At 45.5% G+C, this 25,550-nt stretch overlaps 1 protein-coding gene across 1 annotated transcript in view; it reads left to right on the plus strand.

Moving 5' to 3' along the window:
• The first annotated feature begins 22,168 nt into the window (after nt 1-22,168).
• LOC143956107 (uncharacterized) overlaps nt 22,169-25,550 on the plus strand; it is a 56,576-nt gene continuing 53,194 nt past the window's right edge. The window contains exon 1 of the mRNA XM_077466242.1: nt 22,169-22,246. The gene's annotated coding sequence lies outside the window, so the exon portion shown is untranslated. The remainder of the gene's footprint in view (nt 22,247-25,550) is intronic.

Below are 25,550 nucleotides of genomic sequence, written 5' to 3' on the forward strand. Positions count from 1 at the left end.
TGACAGAACCCCTTGGCACCCCGACTAGGTGCTTCCATCCGCCAAACAGCGCCTCCTGCCCTCCACACCGTTCCGAGCACGGCTGAGAGCGAATACCAGCCATTTTTACCCCAAACATCATACACAGAGAAGATGTGAGTTAAAGCCAAAGAAATGACTGTTTATTGACCAAAAATACAGGCTTTTTATACACTTAAAAAGTAGGTCAGTCACTACATGAACAATAACCCAAATATTGACCCAAAACATGACACAATGGTTTAGATATTGAGGTAGAGCTGACTCATGGCTAATCCCATCGTAGAGGATCCTCCAAGAGTTAGTCAAATTAGCCAACATTTACTAGAAACATTACGTTGATTAAACAACTAGCCACCTGGACAATCTTCGATGAATCAGATATCTCATTCCAGGTCAGACTTCCTGGCCCCGAGGTCACAACAAAATATCCCATCCCACAATAGTTTTCTACCCTGTTTCCCCGAAAATAAGACCTAGCGTGATTGACGGTGATGGCTGCAATATAAGCTCCACCCCCCAAATAAGCCCTACCCTGTTTCCCCGAAAATAAGCCCTACCCTGAAAGTAAGACCTACAAGGACTTTAACTAGGGCTTTTTTGGGGATGTAGGGCTTATATTGCAGCCATCACCGACAATCACGCTAGGTCTTATTTTCGGGGAAACAGAGTAGCAGACAGAAACAATAGGTGAGTTAATTAGCACAATAAACAATGGGTGAAAGACATTTAGGAGGCACACTAGACCTACATACAATAAACACATTATAGCAGGCGACCACAGACCTGCGGCCTGAGCTGATGACATCAACATCTGCTGAGAGCTTCTCAGTCTGATAAAGTGTAATTCATTATTCTTCATATATTTCTTGAGGGATATTGTTGATAAATATTTCTGTCCCAAGAAGTGATCCAAACCACGTTCTCAGCACCCATTAAGTAATTTTCCATCACTTCCTCAGTCACCCTGTGCCCCTAAAAGACACAGGGTGACTTACACATAAGAGACACCTCTCTAAGGTAAGCCGAGTTCCAAGAACCCCAAGTCCAAAGTGACTCCTGTCACAAACATACATTCTTAGACCCAGTCTGTCCAGACAGTATGGTCACCTGCTGACTTGGCACCGTTCATAGGCAGTTTTACTCTTTAATAAGACACTGAAGTTGAATTCAACGCAATATTACTTCAGACAATTGCAGTACAGAGGAGGGTTACCACCTGCCGTAGTTGTACTGCGGCAAGTTGGCTCCCCTGCGCGAACAGCCGTCAGTTGCCTAAACAATTTGTGGGCACACCCATTCTTGAGCGGAGGAGCCAACCATCGGCAGACTCAATGTTCACCGGCCACCTGTGACCGCGGTGAGGAGAGGCAGAATGGGGATCTGTGAGTCTAAACAGGGGAGGACGCCTCCAGTCAGCCCAGCCCCCATACAATTAGCAACCCCCCCCCCCCCCAGGGAACACATTTAACCCCTTGATCGCCACCTAGTGTTAACCCCTTGCCTGCCAGTGACATTTATACAGTAATCAGTGGCTATTTTTTAGCTCTGATCGCTGTATAAATGTCAATGGTCCCAAAAAAACTGCCCGATCTGTCCGCTGCAATGTCGCAGTCCTGCTAAAAATCACAGATCACCACCATTACTAGTTAAAAATAATAAAAATGCCATAAATCTATACCCTATTTTGTAGATGCTATAACATTTGCGCAAACCAATCCCTATGCGCTTTATGCGATTTTTTCTTTTTTTTTTACCAAAAATATGAAGAATATATATTGGCCTAAACCGATGAAGAAATTAGTTTTTTCTGGGGGTATTTATTGTATCAAAATTGTCGCTTTTTGTTTGTTTATAGCGCAAAAAATAAAAACAGCAGAGTGAAAGGAATTATACATCTTGATGACCACCCTGGTTAATGCAGACAGACCACTGGGACCCTCGGATCCGTGAGAGACCAAATGAGACACAGGAAACAGGCTTGAGTGTGTTCATAAGATCTCTGTCATTATTGAGTACAACAGTAGTTTATATACCAGTAAAAATACATGTCTAAGGGTTATACAAAACTTAAACTCAGTACTTTCTTATCAAGAGTTAGGCTGCTAACTAGATAACAAGAAATAGCTGGCACAGGATGCTAATCCAAAATTTGGCTTAACCGCAGTATCTCATAGGGTGTGGTTCTATGCACACTGCTAGTCAAGGTGACCATGGCAAAACTCACACATAAAAACTTTGCGTCTGCTTTATGTAAAATGGAAGAGAATCTAATATGGAGACAGTTGTTTATACATTCTATTACACAGAGGTGATCAAATACCACCAAAAGAAAGCTCTATTTGTGGCAAGAAAAGGACATCAGTTTTGTTTGGGTACAATCTCGCATGTTGGTGCAATTTTGAGTTAAAGCAGTGCCGTATTGCAAAAAAATGGCCTGGTCATCAAGGGGGCAAATTCTTCCAGACCTTAAGTGGTTAAAGAGTAAGAAGATATTGGCTTTCCTAAGCCCTGTCTCTATGAAAAACTTTCACTGACTGAGGGAACATATAAAAACGAAGAGGGGCTAGCTAGGACTAAACGAACTAGCTCTAAATAGGAGGTGAGTGGGTGAACTGGCCAAATATGACCATTTAAAGGGGAGTTCCACCCTGAAAAATATTTTTATATATACACAGCCATCTTTTAATAAGAAAAAAACATTTGGATTGACATTTTTTTATACTTATCAGAAGTGCCCTGTTGCTAGGTGGTGGCTTCTAATCTGCCACTTCCGGCTCTGCGGCGCTCCGCATCACTTCCTCCCTCGCCTATGCTCCTGGGAAATGCGAGTCATCATTTCCCAGGAGTCAGTGGGCAGGAGTGTGTCGTCAAAAAATCGCGTTGTTTCCCAACTGAAAATTGCGCGATTTAAGGCGGATCTATCTATCTATGTTGCCATGACAACGGGGCAGGACCTTCCTCCATTGCTGCCCGTTGTTATGGCATTTTGCTAAACAATCGGCGCTTTGGCTGCCGGAGCATTGCGTATGCGCGAGATCGAAAAGGTGCATTCTGGTTACCCAGCATTCACCTCTCAATTGCTTATCCAGGAAGAGGTTGCGATTGGCCTTCATATGCCCACACTCGTCATGGCAACGGCCAGAGGGTGATTTTCAAAATCGTAAGTAGAAAAAAAAAAATATAAGATTCATATCCATTAGCAGATATAGATATACTTGATGTGTGTTATTACTGCAGTGTGAGGGGATCCCTGTAAAAATGTATGTGGCTGGAACTCCGCTTTAATTTGTCCATTTGATGAACTGTTAACAGCTTGGGTTTGGGTCGAACTTGTTACTCAATAACTAGTAACTCAAGTTATTGAGAAACAAAAACTGTTTATTTCTCAAAAAAAACTCCTAGCAACCTTTGTAGGAACCCTGGCTGAGAAAAAGGATGCAGTAGGCAGTAATATATTTCTGTCCCTCTTGGTGGGAGATGTTCCTCGGGGCTGCAGTTCTTCTGAGCTCCACAAGGTGGTGATCTTAGTTCTACCAAGACAGGAAGTGATGTCAGGTGCAGGCAGGAAGTGATGTCAGGCGCAGGCAGGAAGTTCCAGGTTAGAGGTGAGTTGGGACGTTAAGTAGAGAGGAGACGTTGTTGGAAATGGCAGCAGATGAGGTAATAAGATTTTATTTTCTGTTCACACCCAGCACACCCCCCCCCCCCCCGTCATGTCCGTCCTCTTCCTCCATAGTCACTGTGACACCTTTTATCTCCAGCAGATGATGATATACACATATATAGTGCAGAAACCTAGATTAACCCCTTCAGGGTCAGAACATTTCCCCACTTATGGGCCTAGAACATTGTCCTCATTTTGAACTAAAATTCTAGTAATATGGTCCTGAGAGGCTGAGAGGGGGTAATAGGGATAAAGACTCCGGGGGTCCTCTGAGATGATGGTGATTCTGAAGGACTCCGAGGGGGTTAGTCAGGCTTCAGGGCTCTGAGGGAAGAGGAGGCTGTAGGGCTCAGGGGGCCTCTAAGGTAGGGTTGCCACCTCATCCCTTTAAACCCATATGAATGACACAGGTTCTGATGATAGTTTTAATACAGATAAGTTGTATCGTCACATATGGCGTCCCATCAGGTTTTGGCTACCCACTGGAATGCGCATTGCGTGACGCCGCCATATGCGTTCCAACATTTTTACAGCAAAACAGCACACTAAAACCATCAGATAGTGTGATGGAACTGACGTTGGACCGCGCTTGCGCAGTTATTATGTGGCTCCGCCTCTAAGTCCAGGTTCAAGCCCCACCATCCAACTGGACTTAGAGTTAGATTATAAGTATGCCGAGCGAAGTGAGCCGCCCGAGGGGCCCTGTTGCAAAGTGGTGTCTTACAATCAATAATTATACAGAAGAAGAGCTTGTCTGTTACGTCACCTCCGTGACATTATTTGACGGTTTCACTGCTCTGTACTGTCCTAAAAACTTTTGGGACCCATATGGGTAAGTTACGCGTCATTTCTCGATGGAACGTCACTTCCGTAGCAAAATGTGATGGGTAGCCGAACATGATGTGACAAAGGCACCGAGTGAGTTTAATTACCACCTTAATCAGCCACAGAACCCGTATAATTCATATGTGTTCAGTTTTAAAGGGATGAGGTGGCAACCCTTCTCTAAGGTAGGAAGCAAGGGCACTTGGTCTGTGATGATCACGGCTGGTACAAGGTGGGGGCGGGGGGGGGGGGGGCGGAAGGGACTACTGCCCTAGGCAGAGTGTGGGAGGGGGCACCAAAACACTCGAGCATCACAGAGAAACACTCTCCTGGGCATAGGTTGGATTGGGACAGGGAGAGCGACATGGGTGACTGGTTTACACTGTGATTGGTCACAGTTTGGCATGTTCGTCCTGGGCGCTGGATGACCTTGTCCCGGCACTGATGATGGTCCTCCTACCTGTACTTTTTAGACCTCCTTACAGAACCCCTGCTAGGAAATGAAGACAGCCTTTAACTTCTTCCCATGTTACTGGTCAAGTAATATGTTCCAGGACACCAAGTAGAATGAAGAAGGGAAGTCCTTCACCCTGGGTACACACTCGTTGTTAGAGGATCTGCTTGCACAGACTCACTTAGCAGGTCCGTGTTGTGGGTCTGAGGGAGCCGTCCAATACCTTCCCATGACATAGACTGTATCAGAACCTGGTACTGGAATCCAGAACACCAGGAACCCACCACCACTCTGTACAAGGTCCTGGATATACTTGGCAACTAAGAACAAACCACTCCCCCCCTGCTGTCCTCCTCCTACCCACATTGGGCTGCCATTGGAGGGATGAGGAACAAAATCCCCCCAAACCCCTTTACTTCACCAACATCATCCTCCTGCTATCCAATCCAAACCCTTCTCTTACTAAAGAGAGTGGCAATGACATCACTCCTATCAGTCAGCAGGCTTCCAGAGATTGGAACCTTGCAGTCGGAGTTCTGACAATTATCAGAATTAGCCCAGAACTCCGGACAAAAGTCAGCAAGTTCCCCTTCCTGGACATCATGATGACCCGACATTGACCTCACAGCACTGCCTCAGAGCAAAACAAGAAGACAGAAGAAGGATCGTATTTATCATTCCTTGTCTGCAGATCTAAAACTAATCAAAACCAGTTCAAAAACAAACCCAACAGAGAAAAGGGAATTTCTGATCTGGCGGTCCAAGAGGGTCCCAGGACCTCGAAAATGTAACAAACACTAAATTGTTCAAACTAAATGTGCTCACATGGGGGCAGTAGTTCTTAAATGTACATCAACCCTCCTATTACCCCCCACCCCCCCCCCCAACATTCTATTATTTTGTTACCGATACCATCCAAATAATTCTTACTTTTATTTCCCAAAGTTATCCGTCTACAAGGAGACCTCTATAGATCAAATGATTGCACCAATGAGGATGGAGGAGGACCGGAGTCACGTGACTGAGATACTGAACCTCACCCTGGAGATCATATACCTGCTGACCGGAGAGGTGAGGAGGATTCTGGGAGGTCACATGACATCACTCTTATCTCTATTAATAAAACACACACCTGATCGGAGAGGTGAGGAGGATTCTGGGATTCTAATTTGATTTTCCTATTGGTTTCTCAATACAGAGATTTCCTCTTGTGAAGTCAGGTGATCATATGACCATCACAGTGCCTCCATGTGACTCCCTAAAACCTGAGAGACACAACATGGAGAAGATTCTAAAAGTCACCAAGAAGATGATGGAGCTGCTGACAGGCGAGGTGAGCGGTGCCGGGAATTCTGGGACATTATCCAGTAACAGACAAAGGATGTGTCTGGATGGCAACATCAACGTGGAGAATGGATCCAGTAATAGAAACCCACCAGAGAGATGTCCCCGTCCTCTGTACTCCTGGGATTCCACACAGGTAGGTCACACCATCCACACAATTCTAATCGATAAGAGGACGTTCTTCTATGTAATCTCTTGTTCCATTTTACACATATATTCTATCATCTTTGGGGTTTAGGGTGAGGAACTGAAAAACTTCAAAGCTGAGATTAAAGAGGAAGAAGAAGAGATGTTGATAAGTGGAGCTCAGCAGCCTATAGGAGATCACACCATCCCTCACCATTACAAGGTTGGTTAAATAGAATATCTAGGACATGGACTTGTGAGACGATATGTGGATCTTTTCTATATGTGATGTCACAATATTACATTTTAAGTTTCTATCATTCTCTTGGTTTAGTGTGAAGATCTGATAGATATAAAAGTTGAGGTTAAAGAAGAAGAAGAAGAAGAGAGGTATGTGAGGGATGATCAGCAGTCTATGGAGGAGGATGGAATAACGGGGACATTTATAGAGGAGGACACTCCTACAGAGATCAGCACAGGTGGGTCATTGATAGTAAATACATTCACTATATACTCTATGTTGTACATTGCATAGTTCTGATACTATATAGTCCTAAGCCCCTGTACACACGGTCGGAGATTTCGACAACCAAATCCGTCGGATTTTGTCCGAAACTGTTGCATACACACAGTCGGACAAAGCTGTCGAAAAATCCGATCTTTCAGAACGTGATGACGTAATTTCGTTACGATGGGACTACATTCAGGCTAGTAGCCAATAGCTTTGATGTAGGAATTTGATTTGAGCATGCGTGGCACTTGGTCCGATCAAAATTCTATACACATGATCGGAGTATGTCCGATCGAACCAGTTGGTCGGGAAATATTTCCAACATGTTGGAAAATTGGGTCTGACGGAATCAGTCCGATGCATACCACACACAGTCGGATTATCCGACAACACGGTCCGATAGGACACATTCCGACGGATTCTCCGACCGTGTGTACAAGGGCTTACTGTTGTATCTTATACAATATGTTGCACATTACAAAGTCCTGACTTCTACTCTCTACTCACTGCTATATATACACATAATATGTATTTTTTTTTTATATCTGATGATTTGATTGGTTCACAGGCTTTTACATGATGATAATAATGTGATAACATTCTCACACTTTGGAACCTTAAACAGAAAGTGATAATGGGGGAGGAGTCAGTAACCCAATGATGGGGGTCTTCAGGATCAGTCCAGTCTTCATCTTGGTTGTTCTCCCCCCATCCTCACTCTCTGACCTCTGGTGGGGCTCAACCCCGCTGTTATTCATGACTAAATCATGGACTAAATAAGGAAGGTCAGGACTTCTTGTGTTGGGAAGATGGCAATGAGTGATAGAGGGGGAGGGGACACTCGTCCTATAATCCCCTCATCACTGTCACTCCTATAGAAGACAGTTCTCGTTGTTTCCTCCCTCTCTGACTAAGGTCCATGAATAAAGAAATGATCTGGTAGGAGATCAGAGGACCCATTTACTAGTTACCTTGAGGGGGGAATTGTAAGATCCTCAGAGACAAAGCTGCCTGATGTGGGCGGAGTCCTGGTTTAGGGGAACCAATCAGCTCATGTCTAGTAATAATCTTTGTATTTGTATTTTAGTAGATGGACGGGAGATGAGGAAAACCTCAGAGGATTGTCTCACTTTGTCTCCAGACTGTAAAGTAGAAGATGAGGACATCACACAGTATAGTCCAGGAGAAAACCCGACTACCTCAAATGTCCATCCGGCACCACACAGTGTAGATGGACCATCGTATTCCTCTTATCCTGGGGAAGTTCAGACTGTGAGGGTCGGTGCCGTCCTTGCAACAGATAAGAGGTTTTCCTGTGCGGAGTGCGGAAAAAGTTTTTCAAAGAAATGCCATCTCTATAGCCATCAGAGATCCCACACGGGAGAGAAGCCTTATTCCTGTCCTGAGTGTGGGAAATGCTTTGGACATAAATCAACTCTTGTCACGCATCAAAGGTCTCACACGGGGGAAAGGCCGCATTCCTGTCCTGAGTGCGGGAAATGTTTTTTACATAAATCACATCTTGTCACACATCAACGTTCCCACATGGGGGAGAAGCCTTTTTGCTGTTCAGAGTGCGGGAAATGTTTTTTAGAGAAGTACACTCTTCTATATCATCAGAGACTGCACACGGGTGAGAAGCTATATACCTGTTCTGTGTGCGGCAAATGTTTTGTTAAAAAATCAGTACTTGTCAAACATCTGAGGTCTCACACGGGGGAGAAGCCTTTTATCTGTCCTGAGTGCGGGAAATGTTTTTCAGATAAGTCCAATCTTCACACACATCAGAGATCGCATACAGGAGAGAAGCCCTATTCCTGTCCTGAGTGCGGGAAATGTTTTTCACAGAAGTGCCATCTTGACAAACATCAGAGATCTCACAAGGGGGAGAAGCCGTATTCCTGTCCTGAGTGAGGGAAATGTTCCTCATTGAAGTCCTGTCTTCCTGTACATCAGGGGTCCCACACAACCCTCGAGGTGTATTAGTGCCTTGGGTGCGGGAAATGTATATGAATGTTGCTGGACATGTGGGGAAGAAGCACACCCTGATATACACCTCAGATATACTCCATGGCTGATCTTCATCATGGAAGAAACAGTTGATAAGGAGATCAGAGATCACCAAAGACATGGATGAAGTGTTGTACCGTGTCGGCCATTGATAGTTAAAAGCAAGTTTTCTTGTTAAGTGTAAAAAATAAATAAATAAATAAAAATGTACTGCATGTAAAAAAATACTATTGTGTGTGTCGGTTCATTGACGACGATCTTCATTATCAAAACAGTGTTCGTGGCTGACACTTTAAATGTCTTTACTGGTCATCAGTTTAGAGTTACCCAAAGGTAATGGTACAGAGTGCGGTGGTCAGGAGTATATCCTATACAGCCCAGGGTACAGAGTGTAGTGGCCAGGAGTATGTCATATACAGCCCAGGGTACAGAGTGCAGTGGTCAGGAGTTTATCATATGTAGCACCCTCTAGTGTACAGTTAGAAAGATTTAGCTGACTCACAGTAGCTTATGCGAGTCTGGGTAATTGCTGTGGGTTAATCTTAAGGTCAGGCTGGAAGGCTCTGCAAATCAGGCCTCTATCATCTCCACCTGGTTCTGGAGGTCCATGGAAACTTCTAGAAGCTAGTGGGCGGAGGTACAGAGGCAGGGATCTGAATATCTAAGTTTGACCAATCCCCAGGCAGGGTGGCAATATGGGTCTATAAATATTGAAGAGCTTGGCCAGCAGCGGTTGTTCTCAGATGGGAGATGGAGTTCTGAGCTGAGGATCATGAGGCCTGGGAGGGGACCCCCGGGGCTGGGGGGCTCGGCCTCCAGGCTGTAGCTGAGGAAGGAAGGAGATGAAGCTGAAGAGAGAGAGACCTTCACCACCCTTTAGTATCGTCTAGGAGACACCATGTGTAGCATGGGTCATATACAACTCAGTGTACATACTGGACACCCACCCCTTCCTGAACCATTTGGTCTACATGCCATGGGGGGTGCCTTGCCAGGGTGTAACCCCCACCCCGGCACAATACTTTCTCTCCAAGTTGATGTGGACAAAGTCTGCAGCGGGCCTGTTATCGGGGGGGGGGGGACTTATTGGAACCTGGAAGTCTCTTTTGACAATAAGGAGGTCCCCAGATATTACCCCCTTACATGAATGAGTATGTGGTACATAGTACACAATGGTACCACTAACTGAATGACAAAGCTCTGAGCTATCATCATCTACATAAAAGAAATGGTGGGATCATTGCCCAAATATGGCCAGTGGCCAAATTTGGGCAGTGATTTCAGTGCTATCCTCCCTTGTTCTACGGTTATGCTGCTTCATGCATAACATATCTCTTTAGACCCAGTCTACCCAGACATTATGGTCACCTGCTGGCTTGGCACCATCCACAGGCAGCTTTACTCTTCAATAAGACACTGAAGTTGAATCCAACCGAATATTACTTCAGACACTTGTAGTACAGAGGATGTTTTTGCAGTCTTTTTGAAGGGTAAGAAGACAATGACTTTCCCAAACCCTTGCTCTATGAAAAACGATCACTGACTGAGGGAACATGAAAGAAGAGGGCTAGCTATTACTCAACTAACTAGCTCTAAACAGCAGGGCAGGATAGAACATACCAAATCACATTAGTAAACAAGTGGCAGTGGTCCAACACTGCCACTAGAGTAAGAAAGCAATGGCTTTCCTTAGCCCATCTCTGGGCAAAACTAGAATTGACTGAGTAGACATGGAAGAAGAGGGGAGGGTGTAGCTAGGACTAAACTAACTATCTCTAAATAGGAGGTGAGTTGGTGCACTGGTCAAATAGTCCTTTTGAAGAACTGTGAACAGCTTGGGTTTGGGTCAAACTTATGGTCAACCCAGACCACGAAGGTCATCCCCACAGAGAAACTGTTCATTTCTGAAGAACTCCTAGTGACCTTTGGAGGAACCCTGGCATAGAAAGGCTGGACTAGGCAGTAATATATTTCTATCTCCCTTGGTGGGAGTGGAGATGAGAGCACAAGGCCGTGTTCATGCTACGCTATGAAATGTTTCTCGGGGCTGCAGTTCTTATGAGCTCCACAAGGTGGCGATCTTTTGCCTACAAAGACAGGAAGTCTCTATGGAAGGGAGGAAGTGATGTCAGATACAGACAGGAAGTTCCGGGTTAGAGGTGAGTTGAGAAGAGATGTTGCTGGAACTGGCAGCAGAGGAGGTAATAAGATCTTATTCAATATTTACACCCAGTAATCCCCCCGTCATGTTCCGTCCTCTTCCTCCATAGTCACTGTGACGTCTTTTATCTCCAGCAGATGATGATACACACATATATAGTGTGGAAATGTAGATTAACCCCTTCAGGATCAGAACATTCCCCCTCTTACCAGCTCGAACATTCTCTTCATTTTGTACCTAAATTCTAGTAAAATGTTCCTGAGAGGCTGTGAGGGGTAATAGCGGACTTTGGGGACCTCTGAGATGATGGTGATTCTGAAGGACTCCGAGGGGTTGGTCAGGCTTCCGGGCTCTGAGGGAAGAGGAGGCTGTGGGGCTTCCAAGGTTGAGAGGAGGAACTCTTGATTATGATGGTCCTCCTACCTGTACTTTTCAGACCTCCTTTAGACAGCCTTTAACTTCTTCCCATGTTACTGGTCAAGTAATCTGTTCCAGGACACCAAGTGGAATGAAGAAGGGAAGTCCTTCACCCTGGGTACACACTCGTTGTTAGAGGATCTGTGTGCAAAGACTCGCTTAGCAGGTCCGTGTTGTGGGTCTGAGGGAGCCGTCCAATACCTTCCCATGACATAGACTGTTGTCAGAGCCTGGTACCGGAATCCAGAACACCAGGAACCCACCGCCACTCTGTACAAGGTCCTGAATATACTTGGCAACTAAGCGAACAAACCACTCCCCCCCTGCTGTTCTCCTCCTACCCGCACTGTGCTGTCATTGGAGGGATGAGAACAAAATCTCCCCCCCCAACACACACACACTCTCTACTTCACCAATAGCATCCTCCTGCTATCCAATCCAATCTCTTACTGCAGAGAGTGACAGTGACTTCACTCCTATCAGTCAACAGGCTGCCGGAGATTTGAGCCTAGTCCAATCATCCGGATTAGCCCAGAACTCCAGTGTTCACATGGGGGCAGTAGTCCCGAAGTGTACGGCAACCCTCCTATTACCCCCCCCACATCTACATCTTATTATTGTGTGACCAATACCATCCAAAAAATTCTTAATTTCATTTTCCAAAGTTATCCGTCTACAAGGAGACCTGTATAGATCTAATGACGGCGCCAATGAGGATGGAAGAGGACCGGAGTCACATGACAGAGAAGATCCTAAACCTCACCCTGGAGATCATCTTCCTGCTGACCGGAGAGGTGAGGAGGATTCTGGGAGGTCACATGACATCACTCTTATCTCTATTAATAAAACACAGAACTGGCCGGAGAGGTGAGGAGGATTCTGGGAGGTCACGTGACATCACTCTTATCTCTATTAATAAAACACAGACCTGACCAGAGAGGTGAGGAGGATTCTGGGAGGTCACATGACATCACTCTTATCTCTATTAATAAAACACAGACCTGACCGGAGAGGTGAGGAGGATTCTGGGAGGTCACATGACATCACTCTTATCTCTATTAATAAAACACAGACCTGACCGGAGAGGTGAGGAGGATTCTGGGAGGTCACATGACATCACTCTTATCTCTATTAATAAAACACAGAGCTGACCGGAGAGGTGAGGAGGATTCTGGGAGGTCACATGACATCACTCTTATCTCTATTAATAAAACACAGACCTGACCGGAGAGGTGAGGAAGATTCTGGGATTCTAACAGGATATTCCTATTGGTTCCTCATTGCAGAGATTTTCTCTTCTGAAGTCAGGTGATCATATGACCATCACAGTGCCTCCATGTGACCTCCTAGAACCTGAGAGACACAACATGCAGAAGATTCTAGAAGTCACCAAGAAGATAATGGAGCTGCTGACAGGAGAGGTGAGGAGGATTCTGGGAATTCTGGGAGATTATCCAGTAACAGACAAGGGATGTGTCTGGATGGTGACTGTATCATTGTGTGTGTCAGGTTCCTATAAGGTGTCAGGATGTCACTGTCTATTTCTCCATGGAGGAGTGGGAGTATTTAGAAGGACACAAGGATCTCTACAAGGACGTCATGATGGAGAATCAGCCGCCCCTCACATCACCGGGTAAGAGGAGACTTTATTGTAAAGGAGAGAGCAGTACGGAGGCTCCACCTAGATCCCCCATCATCTGATAAACACATAGAAACAATGTATTCAGTCAGTGTGTGTGTTTCCTACAGATGGACCCAGTAATGGGAACCCACCAGAGAGATGTCCCCGTCCTCTGTATTCCTGGGATTCACCACAGGAAGGTCACACCATCCCCCACCATCATCAGGTAGATTAACAATGACTGGCAATTATGATTTGTATACAATCTATTTTATTACAATTATTGTTTAATTCTGAATTCAGGGTGAAAACCTTGGGGATTATAATGTTGTTAAAGAAGAGTTTAAAATAGAGGATGGTGAATACAGTTTGATGGAAGACTTCTCAAAAGATCACAAGGAGCCAATAACTAATGAAAACCCACCAGAGAGATGTCCCCGTCCTCTGTATTCACAGGATTCCACACAGGAAGGTCATGATATCCCTCACTCTGATCAAGTACGTAGGACTACGTGGAAAGAAATTCTAAGCTGTGTTATAATATTCTATGTAATCACTTCAGTTACTTTTTACCAACATTTTGTCTTATCTTTGGGGTTCAGGGTGAAGAAGGCGAATACATTAAAGTTGAGGTTAAAGAGGAAGAAGAAGAGAGGTTGGTGAGTGGAGATCAGCAGTCTATGGAGGAGGGTTGTCCTCTGTATTCCCAGAATTCTACATCGGAAGATCACCAATATACAGAGAATGATCAGGTAGAAGGACTGGGGAAAAACTCAAAAATAATTCTATAAGAAGACATTCTTCTATGTCATCTCTTATTATTGGCAGCAGTGTTTCCAGATGTTATATTTTATCATCTCTGGAATTTAGAATGAAGAACGGAAAGACATCAAAGCTGAGATTAAAGAGGAAGAAGAAGAAGAAGAGAGGTTGGTGAGTGGAGATCAGCAGTCTATGGAGGAGGGGGAGATGATTATGGAAACGAAACAGGAGGAACCTTCTCTACATATGGACACAAGTAAGTCATAAGCGCCATTGGGTTTAGATTTACTAAAACTGGAGAGTGCAAAATCTGGTTCAGCTCTGTGTAGAAACCAATCAGCTTCCAGGTTCTATTGCCAAAGCTTAATTGAACAAGGTCCTACATAAACAAAAATGCTGTAATTCCAAGACCATTCACACACTTTGTATAAAAAGACCTTTCAGGTTAAAGCTGACAATCTGTTTTTGTTTTTTTTTCAGTCCACATGGACCTAACTGTAGGTCCATCATCTATGACAGTTTTTTTTTGTAGCAATATATACACTAAATATTATGACCCTTTGGTGATCTCAGGGTCCATGCTCGAGGTTCTCTGTAGTAAGTTAACCATCATTGCAGTACACCATATGAAAGGTCCATCTCCATTCCTCAATATAACGTCATGTTCCCAACAAATGAGGAGGAGATACTGTACACCATATGAAAGGTCCATCTCCATTCCTCAATATAACGTCATGTTCCCAACAAATGAGGAGGAGATACTGTACATCATATGAAAGGTCCATCTCCATTCCTCAATATAACGTCATGTTCCCAACAAATGAGGAGGAGACACTGTACACCATATGAAAGGTCCATCTCCGTTCCTCAATATAATGTCATGTTCCCAACAAATGAGGAGGAGATACTGTACACCATATGAAAGGTCCATCTCCATTCCTCAATATAACGTCATGTTCCCAACAAATGAGGAGGAGATACTGTACACCATATGAAAGGTCCATCTCCATTCCTCAATATAACGTCATGTTCCCAACAAATGAGGAGGAGATACTGTACAGCATATGAAAGGTCCATCTCCATTCCTCAATATAACGTCATGTTCCCTACAAATGAGGAGGAGGTACTGTACACCATATGAAAGGTCCATCTCCATTCCTCAATATAACGTCATGTTCCCTACAAATGAGGAGGAGGTACTGTACACCATATGAAAGGTCCATCTCCATTCCTCAATATAACGTCATGTTCCCAACAAATGAGGAGGAGATACTGTACACCATATGAAAAGTCATCTCCATTCCTCAATATAACGTCATGTTCCCAACAAATGAGGAGGAGATACTGTACACCATATGAAAGGTCCATCTCCATTCCTCAATATAACGTCATGTTCCCAACAAATGAGGAGGAGATCCTGTACACCATATGAAAGGTCCATCTCCATTCCTCAATATAACGTCATGTTCCCAACAAATGAGGAGGAGATACTGTACATCATATGAAAGGTCCATCTCCATTCCTCAATATAACGTCATGTTCCCAACAAATGAGGAGGAGATACTGTACACCATATGAAAGGTCCATCTCCATTCCTCAATATAACGTCATGTTCCCAACAAATGAGGAGGAGATACTGTACACCATATGAAAGGTCCATCTCCATTCCTCAATATAACGTCATGTTCCCAACAAATGAGGAGGAGATACTGTACACCATATGAAAGGTCCATCTCCATTCCTCAATATAACGTCATGTTCCCAACAAATGAGGAGGAGATACTGTACACCATATGAAAGGTCCATCTCCATTCCTCAATATAACGTCATGTTCCCAGAGCTCTGTAAGATTGTTACTTCTAGATGGACAGATATGCTTTATAAATACCTATAAAATGTAACAATCGTTTTCCAGTAGGCGGACGCCATGTCTGGAACATCTCTAAAGGTCATCCAATTTTATCTCCAGATTATAATGTAAAATCTGATGACATCACACAACACTTTCCAGGAGAAAACTTTATTCCTCAGAATACACGGAGATCAATGGATCCCTCCAATCCTCAGGACTCCTCTGATACATCACATGATGTGACTCCAGAGACTCATCTGAGATCTGACGGGACGGAGAGGTCTACAGATCCATCTAATGCCAAGGAATCTTCCCTAAGCCATGATGGACTTCACACAGGAGAGAGTTCATTGTCATGTTCAGAGTGCGGGAAATCTTTTACCACAAGCAAAGCATTTCTCAGACACCAGAGGAGTCACACCGGTGAGCGCCCCTATTCATGTTCAGAGTGCGGGAAATGCTACTCTGAGAAATCAAACCTTCTAAGACACCATAAAAGCCACACGGGAGAGCGTCCTTTTTTATGCCAAGATTGTGGAAAAAGCTTCATCGAAAAAGGAGACCTTAACACACACCGGAGAATTCACACGGGGGATCGTCCTTTTGTGTGTCAAGAGTGCGGGAAATGTTTTATCAAGAAAGGGAAACTCCTTACACACCAGAGAATTCACACGGGTGAGCGTCCCTATTCATGTCCAGAGTGCGGGAAATGTTTTATTGAGAAAGGGAGCCTTGTTACACACCAGAAAATTCACATAGATGAGCATCCTTATTCATGCCAAGAGTGCGGGAAATGTTTCAGGCACAACGGAAGCCTTATTAAACACCAGAGGAGTCACACGGGTGAGCGTCCCTTTTTGTGTTCAAAGTGCGGGAAAACATTCACTGAGAGAAAATTACTTGTTGCACATCAGAGAATTCACACAGGTGAGCGTCCCTTTTCATGTTCAGTGTGCGGGAAAAGCTTCCCTGAGAGAAAATTACTTCTTAGACATCAGAGAATTCACATGGCTGAGCGTTCCCATTCATGTTCAGAGTGCGGGAAATGTTTCAGTCAGGAAAGCGAACTTTTTAAACATCAAAAAAGTCACCCAAGCGATGGTCTCTATTCATGTTCAGAGTGCGGGAAATGTTTCACTGAGAAAGGAAAACTTAATAGACACCAAAAAATTCACGCTGCTGACAATCCTTATTCGTGTCCAGAGTGTGGGAAAGGTTTTACGTGCAATGCAGACCTTCTTCGACACCAGAAGTGTCACACGGGGGAGCGTCCTTATTCATGCTCGGAGTGCGGGAAATGTTTCACTGAGAAAAAAGTACTTTTTATACACCAGAGAATTCACACAGGGGAGTGTCCTTATGTATGTTCGGAGTGCGGGAAACGTTTCATTCGGGTAGAACAACTTCATAAACACGAGAGAATCCACACAGGTGATAATCCCCATTCATGTTCCAAGTGCGGGAAAAGTTTCAGTGAGAAGGGAAAACTTCTTAGACATCAGGTAATTCACTCTGGAGACCGACCTTATTCGTGTTCAGAGTGCGAGAAAAGTTTTAATCGGAAAGATGAACATCTCAGGCACCTGAGATGTCACACGGGTATGAGTCCCTATTCGTGTTCAGAGTGCGGGAAACGTTTTACCGGGAAAACTTCACTTCTTGCACATCAAACAATTCACACAGGTGACAGACCTTAGTCACGTTCGGGGTTTGGGAAATGTTTTTTATTCAGGAAAAAAAAACAATTCCTTATCAGGGATGAGCTTTATGTTCGAGTCGAATATCGGCTGCTCGCCGAATAGCGAACAATTTGGGGTGTTCGCGGCAAATTCGAAAAAGCTGCGGAATACCCTGTACAAGTCTATGGGAGAAATCGAAAGTGCTAATTTTAAAGGTTAATATGCAAGTTACTGTCATATAAAGTGTTTGGGGACCCGGGTCCTGCCCCAGGGGGCATTGATCAATGCAAAAAAAAAGTTTTAAAATCGGCTGTTTTTTCCGGGAGCAGTGATTTTAATAATGATTAAAGTAAAACAATAAAAGTGTAATATTCCTTTAAATTTCGTACCTGGGGGGTGTCTATAGTATGCCTGTGAAGGGGCGCATGTTTCCCGTGTTTAGAACAGTCTGAGAGAAAAATGACATTCCTAAAGGAAAAAAAAGTCATTTAAAACTACTCACGGCTATAATGAATTGTCGGTCCGCAATACACATAAAAGTTCATTGAAAAAAATGGCATGGGGATTTCCCCACAGGGGAACCCCCGAACCAAAATTGAAAAAAAAAATGCATGGGGGTCCCCCCAACTTCCATACCAGGCCCTTCAGGTCTGGTATGGATATTAAGGGGAACCCTGCGCCAATTTTTTTTTTTTTTAAATGGCGTGGAGGCCCTCCTAAATTCCTTACCAGACCTGAATGGATTTTTAAGGGGAACCCCACACCAAAATTTTACAAAAAAAATGGCGTGGAGGCCCCCCTAAATTCCATACCAGACCTGAATGGATTTTAAAGGGGAACCCCACACCAAAATTTTACAAAAAAAAAATGGGTTGCAGGCCCCCCCCTAAATTCCATACCAGACCTGAATGGATTTTAAAGGGGAACCCCACACCAAAATTTTACAAAAAAAATGGCGTGGAGGCCCCCCTAAATTCCTTACCAGACCTGAATGGATTTTAAAGAGGAACCCCACACCAAAATTTTACAAAAAAAAATGGCGTGGAGGTCCCCCCTAAATTCCTTACCAGACCTGAATGGATTTTAAGGGGAACCCCACACAAAAATTTTACTAAAAAAATGGCGTGGAGGCCCTTCCTAAATTCCATACCAGACCTGAATGGATTTTTAAGGGGAACCCCACACCAAAATTTTACAAAAAAAATGGTGTGGGGTCCCCCCCAAAAAATCCATACCAGACCCTTATCCGAGCACGCAACCTGGCAGGCCGCAGGAAAACAGAGGGGGGACGAGAGAGCGCCCCCTCCCCCCCGAACCTCACCAGGCCACATACCCTCAACATTGGGTGGGTGCTTTGAGGTAGCCCCTCAAAGCACCTTGTCCCCATGTTGATGGGGAGAAGGGCCTCATCCCCATAACCCTTGCCCGTGGTTGTGGGGGGCGGGGGGGGGGCTTATCGGAATCTCGAAGCCCCCTTTAACAAGGGGACCCCAGATGCCACCCCCCCCCCCCCCGTGTGAATTGGTAATGGGGTACCCCTACCATTTCACAAACAAAAGTGACAAAAAGGTTAAAAAAGACAGTTTTTGACAAGTCCTTTATTAATTTCTTCTTCTTTGCGCTCCTTCTTTCATCTTCTTTCTTCTGGAAAGGGACGCCGCTCTCCCCACCAGCCTGTAAGCCCTTGTACACACGGTCGGACATTCCGATGGACAATGTCCGATTGGACCGCGTTGTCGGATGATCTGACAGTGTGTGGGCTCCATCGGACTGTTTCCGTCGGAGTATCCGACCGACCAAGTTTTCCAGCTGGGCTATAAAATTTTCCGACAACATGATCCGATCGGACTTTGTCTGATCATGTGTAGAGAATTCCGATCGGACAAAGTGCCACGCATGCTCAGATCAAATTCCTACACCAAAGCTATTGGCTACTAGCCTGAATGTAGTCCCGTCGTAACGAAATGGCAATATGTGGGCAATGCACTGGGAACTATGAGAAGGAAGTGGACAATGAAGACAGGTGACACGCTGCCTATCATGACCTTCCATGGACAACCAACACACATATACGCCAACACACAAGTGCTGGTGGCAATAAAATGGCGGAATATCCAATCCAATTAGGATTTGTCAGTGAACAATTTTACCTTTGCTGTCGTCTGCTACACATCATTGGACTTTTTTTTAATTTTTTATTATTTTTTTTACTGAAGAAGCTGGCTTTTCATTGGCCCGGCCAATATATGATAAATCTGATGTATATTTTCACTTTGATTTAAGTTTGTCTTTTTTATTGTCTGTTAATAATTCTGATTTGTAAAATAAACAAGAAAACTTTACTTTACAATGTTCTGTTCTGAGTTCCGTGGGTTTTTGGTTTTTTTTTTTTTTACTTAAGAAGCTGGCTTTTTATTGGTCCAGCCAATGTATGATACATTTTATATATATTTTTACTTTACGTTTTTTTTTATTGTACGTTTAATGGTTCTGATTTGTAAAATAAACCAGAAAAAAACATTTTACTTTACAATGTTCTGTTCTGAGTTCTGTGTGTGTTTGTTTTTTTATTTTTTGAAGAAGCTGGGTTTTCATTGTCCAGCCATTGGCTTCGGTGAGGCTTCAATGGGGCTTTGGTGAGGCTTCGGTAAGGCTTCATGGGGCTTTGATGGGACTTTGGTGGAGCTTCAATGAAGCTTCGGTGGGGCTTCGATGGGACTTTGGTGGAGCATTGATGAAGCTTCGGGGGGCTTCATGGGGCTTCGGTGGGACTTTGGTGGGGCTTCGATGAAGCTTCAGTGGGGGCTTCATGGGGCTTCGATGGGACTTTGGTGGGGCTTCGATGGGACTTTGGTGGGGCTTCGATGGGACTTTGGTGGGGCTTCGATGGGACTTTGGTGGGGCTTCGATGGGACTTTGGTGGGGCTTCGATGGGACTTCGGTGGGGCTTCGATGGGACTTTGTTGGAGCTTCGATGAAGCTTCGGCGGGGGCTTCATGGGGCTTCGATGGGACTTTGGTGGGGCTTCGATGGGACTTTGGTGGGGCTTCGATGGGGCTTTGGTGGAGCTTCCATGGGGCTTTGGTGGAGCTTCCATGGGGCTTTGGTGGAGCTTCAATGAGGCTTCGGTGGGGCTTCAATGAGGCTTTGATGGGGCTTCAGTGGGGCTTCATGGGGCTTTGATGGTTCTTTGGTGGAGCTTCGATGGGGCTTCGGTGGGACTTCGTTGGGGCTTCGGTGAGGCTTCAATGAGGCTTCGATTTTAGCTTTGTGGGTCTTCGATGAAGCTTCGGTGGGGCTTTGAGGCTCCGGTGGGGCTTCAAGCGAGCTTTGCCATAGACTTCTTTTGAGGCTTTGAAGCACCACTGAAGCTACATGGGGTATAATTTTTGAAGCTAAGCAATGCAAAAGTAAGATGTAAACAGGACTGTAAGCTAACCATTTTATTTAGTGACAGGAGCTTTGACTAGCGTTCAGAGTGTTGAAGCCTTGTTCATGCCGAAGTGTAAATGAGCCCTAAAGAACAAAAAGCCGGAAGTCATGTCAGAGGTCGCTCTGGTCCTCCAAGGGCATAGAGCCAGGTGAGGGCCATCTTGCCCTCACTTGACTTCATGCCTAGCTATAGACTCGACCGCATCGCTTGAGCAGTTCACACTGCCCTCTGGGAACCGCTGCGGATGTCAATACAAAGTTAATGACACCCCCAGATCGGTTCGCAGATCGCAGCGCGAACTGCCAAATGGTGCAAGAATCAGATGGAATGGGTGTGAACCTCCATCGGTAAACCCAGAAACACCCAGGAAGCATCGGGGAAGTGGGGGCACCTCTCTCGCCGCCTATAAAAGTGACCCCGTGGGGAATCTGCCGCTGGGATCACTTTTATCGGAAAGATGTCCACCTAATAAAACAACATACATGGGTTATGGTAGCTAGCTGCGGTCACAACCCCTGTATTTAATGTAAAAAAAACTACTGCTGCTAAAAGCTGGCAAAAAATACGCTATTATGAGTGTTTTTTTGGCAATTTTTTTTTTAGCTTATAATGTGCATGGAGCTCTAATGTACACACCAGAGGCAGAGTGGAGCAGAAGAAAGAGGACAAATGAATGAAAAACAACGTTGGCTGCAACTTTTCTATTCTACACAAGATGGCGATCTCACTGATTGTGAGTGGAATGCACAGACAGGAAGTTTAAAGCGGAGGTCCACCCTAAAATGGACCTTCCGCTCATCGGAATCCTCCCCCACTCCGGCGCCACAATTGGCACCTTTCAGGGGGGAGGGGGGTGCAGTTACCTGGATAATCCAGGTAACTGCACCCACTTCCGGGATAGCTCTCTGCGGAAAGGGGCGTAGATTACGCCCCTTTCCGCAAGTGCCCGCCCCCTTCCGCAAGTGCCCCGCTGCCTGCTGTGAAACACACAGATCCCAGAGGCAGCGGGGACCGTCCTTATTGCGCAGCGCAACTCGCGCATGCGCAGTAGGGAACCGGGAAATGAAGCCGAAAGGCTCCATTTCCTGATTCCCATACCCAAGATGGCGGCGGCAGCACCCGAGTGACGATCTACAGATCGGCTTCGGGTGCCGACATCGCGGGCGCGCTGGACAGGTAAGTGTCACTATTTTAAAAGTCAGCAGCTGCAGTATTTGTAGCTGCTGGCTTTTAAAAAAAAAAAAAAAAACGCGGAGTCCCGGTGGACTCCCGCTTTAAATGGGGAAATTAAACAGGAAGTTCCGAGTGAGAGGTGAGTCGGGGGGAAGTAGAAAGGAGACATTGCTGGAACTTGGCAGCAGAGTAGGTAATAAGATATAATTTTATATTTACACCCAGTAACCCCATACCTCGCAACCATCCCTGAATGGGCAGGATTGTCCCGGAAAGGGAGGGCTTTCCCGCACACAGAATCCTGAAGGAGAGCTGTCGGAGAATGTAGTGTGGATGGTGGAGGAGATCTGTCGGAGAATGTAGTGTGGATGGTGGAGGAGATCTGTCGGAGAATGTAGTGTGGATGGTGGAGGAGATCTGTCGGAGAATGTAGTGTGGATGGTGGAGGAGATCTGTAGGAGAAGTTAGTGTAGATGGTGGAGGAGAACTGTCGGGGAATGTAGTGTGGATGGTGGAGGAGATCTGTCGGAGAATGTAGTGTGGATGGTGGAGGAGATCTGTAGGAGAAGTTAGTGTAGATGGTGGAGGAGAACTGTCGGAGAATGTAGTGTGGATGGTGGAGGAGATCTGTCGGAGAATGTAGTGTGGATGGTGGAGGAGATCTGTCGGAGAATGTAGTGTGGATGGTGGGAGGAGATCTGTTGGAGAATGTAGTGTGGATGGTGGAGGAGATCTGTCGGAGAATGTAGTGTGGATGGTGGAGGAGATCTGTCGGAGAATGTAGTGTGGATGGTGGAGGAGAGCTGTCGGGGAATGTAGTGTGGATGGTGGAGGAGATCTGTTGGAGAATGTAGTGTGGATGGTGGAGGAGATCTGTCGGAGAATGTAGTGTGGATGGTGGGAGGAGATCTGTCGGAGAATGTAGTGTGGATGGTGGGAGGAGATCTGTTGGAGAATGTAGTTTGGATGGCGGAGGAGATCTGTCGGAGAATGTAGTGTGGATGGTGGAGGAGATCTGTCGGAGAATGTAGTGTGGATGGTGGGGGGAGATCTGTCGGAGAATGTAGTGTGGATGGTGGAGGAGAGCTGTCGGAGAATGTAGTGTGGATGGTGGAGGAGATCTGTCGGAGAATGTAGTGTGGATGGTGGAGGAGATCTGTCGAAGAATGTAGTGTGGATGGTGGAGGAGATCTGTCGGAGAATGTAGTGTGGATGGTGGGAGGAGATCTGTCGGAGAATGTAGAGTGGATGGTGGAGGAGATCTGTCGGAGAATGTAGTGTGGATGGTGGAGGAGATCTGTCGGAGAATGTAGTGTGGATGGTGGAGGAGAGCTGTTGGAGAATGTAGTGTGGTTGGTGGAGGGGATCTGTCGGAGAATGTAGTGTGGATGGTGGAAGAGATCTGTCGGAGAATGTAGTGTGGATGGTGGAGGAGATCTGTCGGAGAATGTAGTGTGGATGGTGGAGGAGATCTGTCGGAGAATGTAGTGTGGATGGTGGAGGAGATCTGTCGGAGAATGTAGTGTGGATGGTGGAGGAGATCTGTCGGAGATTGTAGTGTGGATGGTGGAGGAGATCTGTCGGAGAATGTAGTGTGGATGGTGGAGGAGATCTGTCGGAGAATGTAGTGTGGATGGTGGGAGGAGGTCTGTCGGAGAATGTAGTGTGGATGGTGGAGGAGATCTGTCGGAGAATGTAGTGTGGATGGTGGAGGAGATCTGTCGGAGAATGTAGAGTGGATGGTGGAGGAGATCTGTCGGAGAATGTAGTGTGGATGGTGGAGGAGATCTGTCGGAGAATGTAGTGTGGATGGTGGAGGAGATCTGTCGGAGAATGTAGTGTGGATGGTGGGAGAAGGTCTGTCGGAGAATGTAGTGTGGATGGTGGAGGAGATCTGTCGGAGAATTTAGAATGGATGGTGGAGGAGATCTGTCGTAGAATGTAGTGTGGATGGTGGGAGGAGATCTGTCGGAGAATGTAGTGTGGATGGCGGGAGGAGATCTGTCGGAGAATGTAGTGTGGATGGTGGAGGAGATCTGTCGGAGAATGTAGTGTGGATGGTGGGAGGAGATCTGTCGGAGAATGTAGTGTGAATGGTGGGGGGAGATCTGTCGGAGAATGTAGTGTGGATGGTGGGGGGAGATCTGTCGGAGAATGTAGTGTAGATGGTGGAGGAGATCTGTCGGAGAATGTAGTGTGGACGGTGGAGGAGATCTGTCGGAGAATGTAGTGTGGATGGTGGAGGAGAGATGTCGGAGAATGTAATGTGGATGGTGGAGGAGATCTGTCGGAGAATGTAGGGTGGATGGTGGAGGAGATCTGTCGGAGAATGTAGTGTGGATGGTGGAGGAGATCTGTCGGAGAATGTAGTGTGGATGGTGGGAGGAGATCTGTCGGAGAATGTAGTGTGGATGGGAGGAGATCTGTCGGAGAATGTAGTGTGGATGGTGGAGGAGATCTGTCGGAGAATGTAGTGTGGATGGTGGGGGGAGATCTGTCGGAGAATGTAGTGTGGATGGTGTAACGATATCACGTCCGGGACAGGAAATGTGGTAACTAGTCGCCATGTTGTGTGGAAAGCAGCCATGACAGCTTGGCTAACCTTGTAACATTACAGAAGAATCTGAACTCCCCCCTCCCTTGTCTTAGGAATCCAAAGCTTTTAAATTTTCAAATGGAAAGAAAGGTTCTCTCAGCAAAGTAAGCAGAACGGCTAGGTCAATAAACAAGGCTCAGGTTGCCTGGCAGGATATTCAGGCCTGTCATAAAACTGTCACTCTCTCCATTCAGAGAACTAACAGATACCCGTCGTAAATTCCTCAGACCACATATAGTGCAGACAGATTAGTTTAGTTCTGAACCTTTAACATGTTTTATAACTTCCAAAGTAATAATAGCAGAACCATAATATGGACATATTTAGTTTCCTCAGATAATTTGTAACATTTCAAGTCCAGACACCCCTATATCAGGTCATATGGGAAGCCACTGGGACCCCTTTATTCCTCCTAGGTACCCCTGAAATGGGAAACCTGTCATGTGTGGACTTGTTTTGAAGCAAATATCACGCTGATTACTAAAATGGATATCTGCAGTCTATAAACAGTAGAGAGGCAGAGATATTGATATGTATCACAAAGTGTACCTGGGACAGGGTCATGAGTGTAGACACCTCCCAGCAACCACCAGACGATTGGTCATTGGTCGCTGTCAACACCCCCTTTGATTTGACAGAAAAGAGGAGAGGCCAAGGCAATGGTCAGTTCTCCTTTTGCCATCCAAGCAGGAAGATCTGCCAAGTTTGAGAACCGATTACCTTTGCTCATCGATCGAACTCTGATCAACCCTCGGACATTAATTGCAAGTACTTTTCCTTCCCAATTCTACCTTATTTCTTTGTGGCTGTATATTGTATTTATTTTTTTGAAACATCCTTTTTCTATAAATGTTTTATTCGCACCAACCTTGACCTTTTCATAATAAATCCTTTATGTTGA

This window comes from Lithobates pipiens, unplaced genomic scaffold (assembly GCF_037356315.1).
Source record: "Lithobates pipiens isolate NorthernLeopardFrog02 unplaced genomic scaffold, aLitPip1_a1.2 Scaffold_35, whole genome shotgun sequence".
Classification (NCBI taxonomy): Eukaryota; Metazoa; Chordata; class Amphibia; order Anura; family Ranidae; genus Lithobates; species Lithobates pipiens.